The sequence below is a fragment of the Drosophila albomicans genome, unplaced genomic scaffold, assembly GCF_009650485.2.
Source record: "Drosophila albomicans strain 15112-1751.03 unplaced genomic scaffold, ASM965048v2 utg000054l_pilon, whole genome shotgun sequence".
Classification (NCBI taxonomy): Eukaryota; Metazoa; Arthropoda; class Insecta; order Diptera; family Drosophilidae; genus Drosophila; species Drosophila albomicans.
The window spans coordinates 1-8,771 of NW_026263486.1; the positions used below are offsets into that span (position 1 = coordinate 1).

The window sequence follows — 8,771 nt, forward strand, 5'->3', positions numbered from 1 at the left end:
CCAATATCCGGCTCGAAGGACCAAAATCGTTGGACGGGCGGCTGTCTTTCCATAAATAACAATACACTTTCCAGATACTGATAGCCGTAGTGTGGTTTGTTTCACTTATACAAACATTTTTATTCGACACTTGAAAAAACGTACTGATGCATGTGTGCTTGCGAAAATTCGAATATAAAGGTTAGAAGGCGGAATAGAAACAAGCACTAAAAGCAGGAGTGACCATTCTAGAGAAAACCAAGAACAGTGTGGCTGCGCGTATGACACGTACACGCACAGTGACTATACCAGCTTTGTCGCTATCGATTAACTGCGATCGCGACCAACATGTCAGCTGCCTGAGTGTGGTCACACCTGCATCATCTGCATCAACAACAAAGGCAAATAATAAAATAAACTTCAGTCTGTGTGCGCTTGAGGAACAGTGACTTACTATTAACAAAACCCCATTATAAAATTGGGAATTAACTCTTTGCATGAAACTAACAAAACTCAACTCGAACACTTTAAAACCAGTGAAGTTTTGTAAACAACATTTCAAATGTTGTTCACGTTTAAGTTGATACATGTATGAATGTGTAAATTTGAGTTTATATTGTTACACTGGAATTGAAAGAAATTAATTTGAATTTGCATAAGAAATGGAAATGAATCCTTTATGTATTTATGTTATATCTAATGTTGAAGTTATAAGTTGAGATATATGTAGGCGTTTAAGAAGAGAAAAACGGAATCCCCTGATCATAAACAAAACAACTGTCAATCTACTTGTAGTTTGAAACTAGAGATGTGTGCTGTACTATAATATATTTAAAAAAAGGTCGATGTCGTGTCATAATGAATGATGATGAAATATTTACCGACGAAATAAGATGTTAATAAAATGTAAAAATCCCCGCATTTTCCCCACATAATGCCAATCCCCCAATAAATCCCAATCAACTTAAAATTCCCCCACTTTGGGGAATTCCCCACAAATTGGCACGCTGCTCTCGTTTCATCCAATCCCTATATATTTTCTACGCAACGAGCGCGGATACCGTCATGTGTCGGAAATGCAACTCAGACCCCTAGTAAGTTCAGATCGACCAGGTTTTTTTTTATAATTTCTTTTTAATTGAAAATTTAACCTAGCGTCAGCACAGAAAGTCACAGCCTCGGAGAGGCACAGGTCGATAATAGCATCACATCGGAGGCCATCGGAGACAAACCACGAACGACAACCGACGACCAGTAAGATGTGGTGTACCACATACAAGGAGACCAGTCAATTGAGTGCGGCCAACGGTTTGTGCAGACTGCCTCAAATTCTGCAACGCCAGCCAATGGCCAATTCAGCAGCAGCGGCCAAACTCATCGTCGGCTGCTTCAGTCGTCGTCACGCAGCAAGCAAGCGTAGCAGCGGCGACGGCGTCGTCATCGACTCGAAAACCAACGAACGCATGCTGAGCCACAGAGTCTAAGTCTACGCAGGGAGCGGAATGATAAATCGGATGAGGCGAGCGATGAGGCATGATGATGGCATGCAATGGCTGCACAAATTCGGCCATCAATAGGCTGACAACAGTCAAGCGCTGAGACAACAGCATTTGAGAGTCCATCGCCATCGCATCGTCTCGCAGGCTGCTGCAGCAGCGTGGGAAACAGCGGGAGCGTTCATCATCGAGCAATGCCGAGGACAGCTGAAGGTGGAGTCATCGCGATGTCTATCAATGTCTCGATGAGCTGCATAGCGTCGAAGTACGAATCTCAGTTCGTTTGTCGTGCAAGTCATTGCCCTGTTGTGTTTGACCAGCCTGAGGAGTTGTACAATGGCGCCATCAATCCGTATCTGGAGCAGTATGCTGTTCCATGTTGCCGGCAATAGTGCCGACGCCCAAGGAGCTGCTGGGCATCACACACGATGCGAAGCGTTTGCAGTATTTGTTTAACTAGTTGGCCGATTGCAAGAACGATACGGAGCAGCGCAATTGGATGCTCTTACGAGATGATGAGGATATTATACAGTTTCTTGTGGAACTTGTCGAAAATACTGTGGTGAGTGAAGCTACATTCTAACTTATGCACTTAACGGCCATATCTGAAATGCACTTAGTGACACTTAAGGGGCCATATAAGAGAGTTAGAATTGCACTTCAGTTATTTCGCACTTAGCGGTGACACCTTAAATGATTTTACTCACTTAACTGTCATCAAGGAGAGCCTAGACTGCACATCCTAAATTTGACACTTAGCAACCACATCTGAAATGCACTTAGTGGCAATGTTTACTCACTTAAGGGTCAGACAATAGATTTAGAATTACACATCAGTTATTTCGCATTTAGCAGCCACACCTTAAATGATTTTAGTGGCAAAGTTTACTCACTTAAGAGTCACACAAAAGCGTAAGAACTATACATTCCAAATTTCGCACTTAACGGCCACATCTGAAATGCACTTAGTGGGAAAGTTTACTCACTTAAGGGTCACACAAGAGAGTTAGAATTGCACATCAGTTATTTCGCACTTACCGACCGCTCCTAAAAATAACTTAGTGACAAAATTTACTCACTTAACTGTCATTCAAGAGCGTTAGAATTGCATATCCTAAATTTCGCACTTAGCAACCACATCTGAAATGCACTTTGTGACAAAGTTTACTTACACAGAATTACACATTAGTTATTTCCCACTTAGCGACCGCTCCTAAAATGAACTTAGTGGTAAAGTCTACTCACTGACTGTCAAAATTTAGAAAAAATTGCACATCACAACCGTTGCGCTTAACGGCCACTTCTAAAAAACACTTCGTCTCGAAATTGACCCACTTAAGGGTCACACAAGAACGTAACGCATTTAGTGGCATTGTTTACCCACTTTACTGAAACACAAGATGGAAAGAATTTCATAGAATCACACAGAAATATGCTGTTGCTACACCTATTTTTATGAACACTATTTTGGCCGTTAAACGAATTAAGCTTATTTACCTTTTATTAACTTTGTTTATTCTCTTCTCTGTCTGCTTGTGCTGGACAGAACAATGCGATATGAGACATCAATTTGCTATGAGATGTCGCGCGATCAGTATCAGATGTTCATCATCTGGTGCAGTACTATCAGATGGAGAGACGCTGTCCATCAAACGCCTCCTGCTTCAGACCTTCACAGAGCCTGTCATCTTGAATCACATTATCGTCGACATTCTGCTAACTTCACTGCTGCACTCGAGATTGTAAGTTGCACATTTTATTCATATATGTATATTTGCTTTGCAAAGTGATCTAATTTGTGGACAAAATTGAATTTCTTAAGGTCAAAGACATGAAGGCACACTTTGCCGATCTGGATCTGTTTAAGCAGCTGGTCAAGATGCTAACCATAATATTCTCGTTGGGCCAGCTGATGCCTGTGAATCATCAAGGTGAGAGCATTGCATTTTTAAAGCAGCTTTTTAATGGGGAATTACTAGGTTATTTAGGGAAATCTTTGTGACATTTAATTTAATTTGGAAAACAATCAACTAATTCGTTTGTCTTGACAAACTTTTTATGCATTGACTAACTAAACTATCATAATTTGCATTATCGACTTATAAATATCGTGCTTTAAAGATATTAAAACACTTATTGCAAGTTTGGCAAGCATTAAAGCATAAAGTGTGTTGGTAGCTCTTTGCTTTTGTTTGTTAGTAAATTCTGAACTTCCCTTCTCTGAGATTTCCAAATTGTTAACGTAATACGTAGCAGTAATTTTGACTGTTTAACTTGAAAGTTACAAATATTTATGTGGCTATTTACAGACAAAATTTGTCACGTGATATTTACAGCAAAAAAACATAAACTGAAAAAATTTTAAAATAAGTAAAGGTTATTCTTAATCTCTGGATTAACACTATATTTAGAGCTAAAGATTGATTTTAGGAACTTTTTTTTATTTTACTATAAAACACATAAATTCATTATATTTTTTGCGTTCATTTCGATAATATTTTGCAATTATCTTTAACAGAAAAAATAATGCCAAAATTATTCTTGGCTCTAATAAAAGTGCTAATCAAGAGCTATAGGATTTATTTTTACTTAAAAAAAAACATGTTGTTCCACGTTAAATATTGTCACATGCGATATTTTCGTCAGAGAATTTCTCATATATATAATCATAAAGTGTTTGGATATAGATTAGAACATTTCAATTATTTTATTCACTTTAGATATCTAATAATTTGTTCTTAACTTTTGCAGATTATTTGGGCGTGCACTTTGCCAGCTTTTTGCTTGAAATAGTCGAGGGCAACAACCCGGAGGTGCTGGTGGATATGGTGATCGCTCTGATACTGGCATTCAATCAGCAGTTTAGCGAGCATGCGGTGAATGTGATCATCGAAGCCATGCAGAATCGGCCCACAGCCAAAGTGTTCACCGAGAAGCTCTTGTTGCTGCTCAATCGAGAAGGTAAAGCCCAACAATGTGTACTTTATTTTGTGATTATACTATATACTATAATATTTAGATGATCCAACGCGACTGCTGAAGCATCACAATGAGCACATGAACACGGTGCTGCGCATCTTCAGTCATCCGGATACGGCTGGCATGTTTTATATAAACCATATCAATGACCTCATCGATATTGTGGTGCGTCAACTTTCCGATCTGGATATAATATATATATAAAATCAATAACAAGAAATGAAAATGCCAAACAAACAAACTTTTCGACAAATGCAATTTTATATAATATGTGTTTATTAATTTGTAAGACGTTTTTTAATTGGTATTAAAGTTTATAAACATATTAAGTTTATTGTTAAACGATAAAACAGAAAAATCCCCAACAAAAAAAAAATAATTGTTAAAATTGAATTGAAGCAGAAAAACACAAAACAAAAAAATGTACAAAAGAATTTTTAACAACAAAACAAACAATAACAAGCAACAACAATATAGCAAAAATGCTCACGAAAACAAAAACGAATTAACTTTAACTAATGCAGAAAAGAAATTAATAAGCCGCACATTTCAAAGATCAAATATACAAAAAAAAATGATATTCTCAAATTGCAAAAAACAAGAACAAAAGTGAAAGCAAAATGATATATTCAAGAAATTAATCTAATTACCAAATTCAAAATTCTTTTTTCGAAAATACACTCGATTTTTGTACTCTTTCGAATTGAAATTAACACACACACACAAACAACACACAACAGACGAAACATATTGTATTACTATAAGAGTAAGAAACAATAAAAATTTTCTTCACCCTCTGCCGGCTGACGGATGAGTTCCTTATCAACAAAATACTAGAACCACTTGAGAATTGCAATAGGCAAATAAGTAAAATTTACTATTTACGTTTTTAATTTATGTAAACAAACCTGCAAGTATGCCACACAAATTTGTAATTGGAGAAACGAAATATTGAATTTTTTAAGCTGATCATGCCGCAAATAACATAAACAAGTTAGAAAGCTACAGTCGAATGTGCTCGACTGTGAGATACATACCTGCAACCCTTTTTAATAAAAATAAAATCTTGCGGTATTATTTTCAAAATATACCAAAAATGCTAAAAATATACCAAATGGTATATTTGGTATATCGATATAGTACCACATTCAAAATATACCATAGACGGCGCAATATACCAGATTGTCAGCCAAAGCAACTAAGACCCCTAGTAAGTAGGAGTTTTTGCCATACAAAAGTATTTCTTTTAATTACTTCCACAATTTTTTCTCTGATCGCAACCAAATTTTCAAGAGATCATACTACTATAGTTATTACTGTATATACCAAAAATTCTAGCTTTAAAATTACGCTTGTTATTCGATTTTTTTGATTTGCAGGGGCGGAAGTGGGCGTGGCAAAAATTTTGAAACAAACTTGATCTGCGTGCAATCATAAAAAATGCTGTCGAAAAAAATTATAGCTCTATCTCTTATAGTCTCTGAGATCTAGGTGTTCATACGGACAGACTGACGGACGGACAGACGGACATGGCTATATCGTCTCGGCTGTTGACGCTGATCAAGAATATATATACTTTATAGGGTCGGAGATGCCTCATTCTACCTGTTACGTACATTTCCTGCCGGCACAAAGTTATAATACCCTTCTACCCTATGGGTAGCGGGTATAAAAAGAAATATCTTCGAATATATATATATATGTTGCTTAGTAACATAGAGTAAAAACATATTTGATATAAAACATATTTAAGCAAGTGTAAGTAAATAAAAGAAAACTTTTTACTGAAAGAAAGCGTAATTTTAAAACAAGATATCAAATTTTTTGAAAGCAATTGCATTTGGCAAAAGAAGTCCGCTGCAGTCGAGTCTTATCTTTGGTTGATAATCTGGTATTTTTATGTTGATATACCAAATATAGACATTAGTATAATTTTTGGTACATATTTTTCGGTATATTTTAAGAATACTACCGCATTATTTTGTTTCTATTAAAAATCATTACAGTATTTTTGTAATTTATGGTATATTTTGAATCTAATAGTATATCGATTACCAACCATACCTTTTTGGAGTATTTGTGTATATTTTCGGAATATTCGTTTTATTTAAAATTAGTTGACCGGTCGAACTTTTTTCTGCCCTTATGACATTAAATAAGCAGATTGTGTATTTTTTATTATTTCATTCATTATTATTCTGTATTTTAGTACATAGGTTGCTCTTCACCTAAGCATCTTGTGATAGACGACATTTGTGTTTTGTTATCAGGCACAAAAACAAACAACGCAGATGGTCTTCCGACCGTGAACATGCAAGTATAATTTGATTGATAATGGGTGCCAAATAATTGACATGGGTAACATGTTCTAGATTTAAAACTATAAACTTTTAAGGATTGACCTTTTCATTTGTTGGTGGTCATGGCAAATGCAAGACGTATCGGAAATTTAATTCTCTTAAATTCAAACGGCATATCGGTTGGGATTATCGGATCCTCGGAATAAGAACTTCCTCACCTTTGAATTTTCCTATCATTATCGTAGCGTAAATTTCATTGTTCATCAATTATTAATGTGCGTCAAGATAGCTCCGCAACTTTAGCGTCACATATCGATAAAAAAATATCGGCTAAAAAAACTTTAAATTTTCATCTTTTTACGTGATATTTAAACTTAAATTAAAAAAGTTTAAATGCAAATCAATAAAAAATTAAATTATCTTTCTATTAAATCCATGTTCATGCAGTATTTATGCACTAAAATCGTGAATCAAAAATTGGGGTAGCAACATTTTTGCCAATATCTAGGCTTTGACGATTTGTCTTCCAAATCGGCTTATGTCAAGTTATAGAGTATTGTTTTATAAATATACCCTCAAAAAATAATAAATTTATCCTAAGTCGTTTTTGAGAAATTTCAGGAAAAGTACGATAACCTCAGATCCAGCCCCATACAATTTTTTTTTTTGTTTAATTTTTATTTACAATCCGTCTTGAGACAATAAGTAAAGTTTATGACTAATATTTACATAATAGGAATATCAGATTTCCAGTGAAACCTGCTATTAAATATATCTTCTTGTTTACTTAAATTTACCTTTCAGGAAGATCAAGAATGTGAAATATTTTAAGTCTTCTATAAGTTGAGCTATTGTCTAAAAGACCTAGGGCTAAATTATTTACATGATTGTGAAGTCTGTCTGTATATTTCTCACTATATTTGTTTATCTCTTATTTTATAGTTGGAATATTTAGATATCTGTGAATATTTTCATTGGTTACATAAGATGGAGCGTTAACAATTTGTCGCAATGTTTTTTATTGGTAGCGCCGAAGTATTTCAATACTTGAATTGCTAGTTGTTCCCCAGAGCTGGATAGCGTATATCCAAAAAGGCTTCAAAATGGATTTGTAGAGGAGAATTTTGTATTCCAAAGTAACCGCTGATTTTCTACTTAGTAACCAGGACATTTTCAGTGTCGGAGGTATCTCCGACCCTATAAAGTATATATATTCTTGATTAGCGTCAACAGCCGAGACGATCTGGCCATGTCCGTCTGTCCGTCTGTGTGTCTGTCCGTCTGTAAGTCCGTCCGTATGAACACCTAGTTCTCAGAGACTATAAGAGATAGAGCTATAATTTTTTTTCGACAGCATTTGTTATGTTTGCACGCAGATCAAGTCTGTTTCAAATTTTTGCCACGCCCACTTCCGCCCCTGCAAATCAAAAAAAATCGAATAACAAGCGTAATTGTAAATCGTAATTGTAAATACAATAATAAGTATAGTATTTATGATTCATGAAAATTTGGTTGCGATCAGATAAAAATTGTCGAAGTTATTAAAGAAATACTTTTGTATGGGCAAAAACGCCTACTTACTAGGGGTCTAATTTGCTTTGGCCGACAATCTGGTATATTTTGCAGTCTATAGTATATTTTGAATGCGGTACTATATCGATATACCAAATATACCATTTGGTATATTTTTAGTGTTTTTATTATATTTGGTAAATTTTAATAATAATACCCCAAAATATATTTTTAGTATTTTTGTAGTATAATTGGTATGTTTTGAGAATAATTCCGCAAAATATATTGCTTTTATTCAAAATGGGTAGCGGGTATCTCACAGTCGAGCACACTCGACTGTAGCTTTCTTACTTGTTTTATTTTGAGTTGTTGACATTTCGCTTTTAAGTGGGGTTTCCATGTTAGTTTGCGGTCGAGGTGCATGCCAAGATACTTGACACAGGTATCTTCTGGAATTGCTGAGCCGTAAAGTGTGACATTTGGGCATCTTCCTGGTCTTAGTGCA

General features: G+C 35.3%; 1 pseudogene; it reads left to right on the top strand.

Annotated features, from left to right (window-relative positions):
- Positions 1-1,238: 1,238 nt before the first annotated feature.
- On the top strand, positions 1,239-4,658 carry LOC117577276 (NCK-interacting protein with SH3 domain-like; annotated as a pseudogene).
- Positions 4,659-8,771: the final 4,113 nt, after the last annotated feature.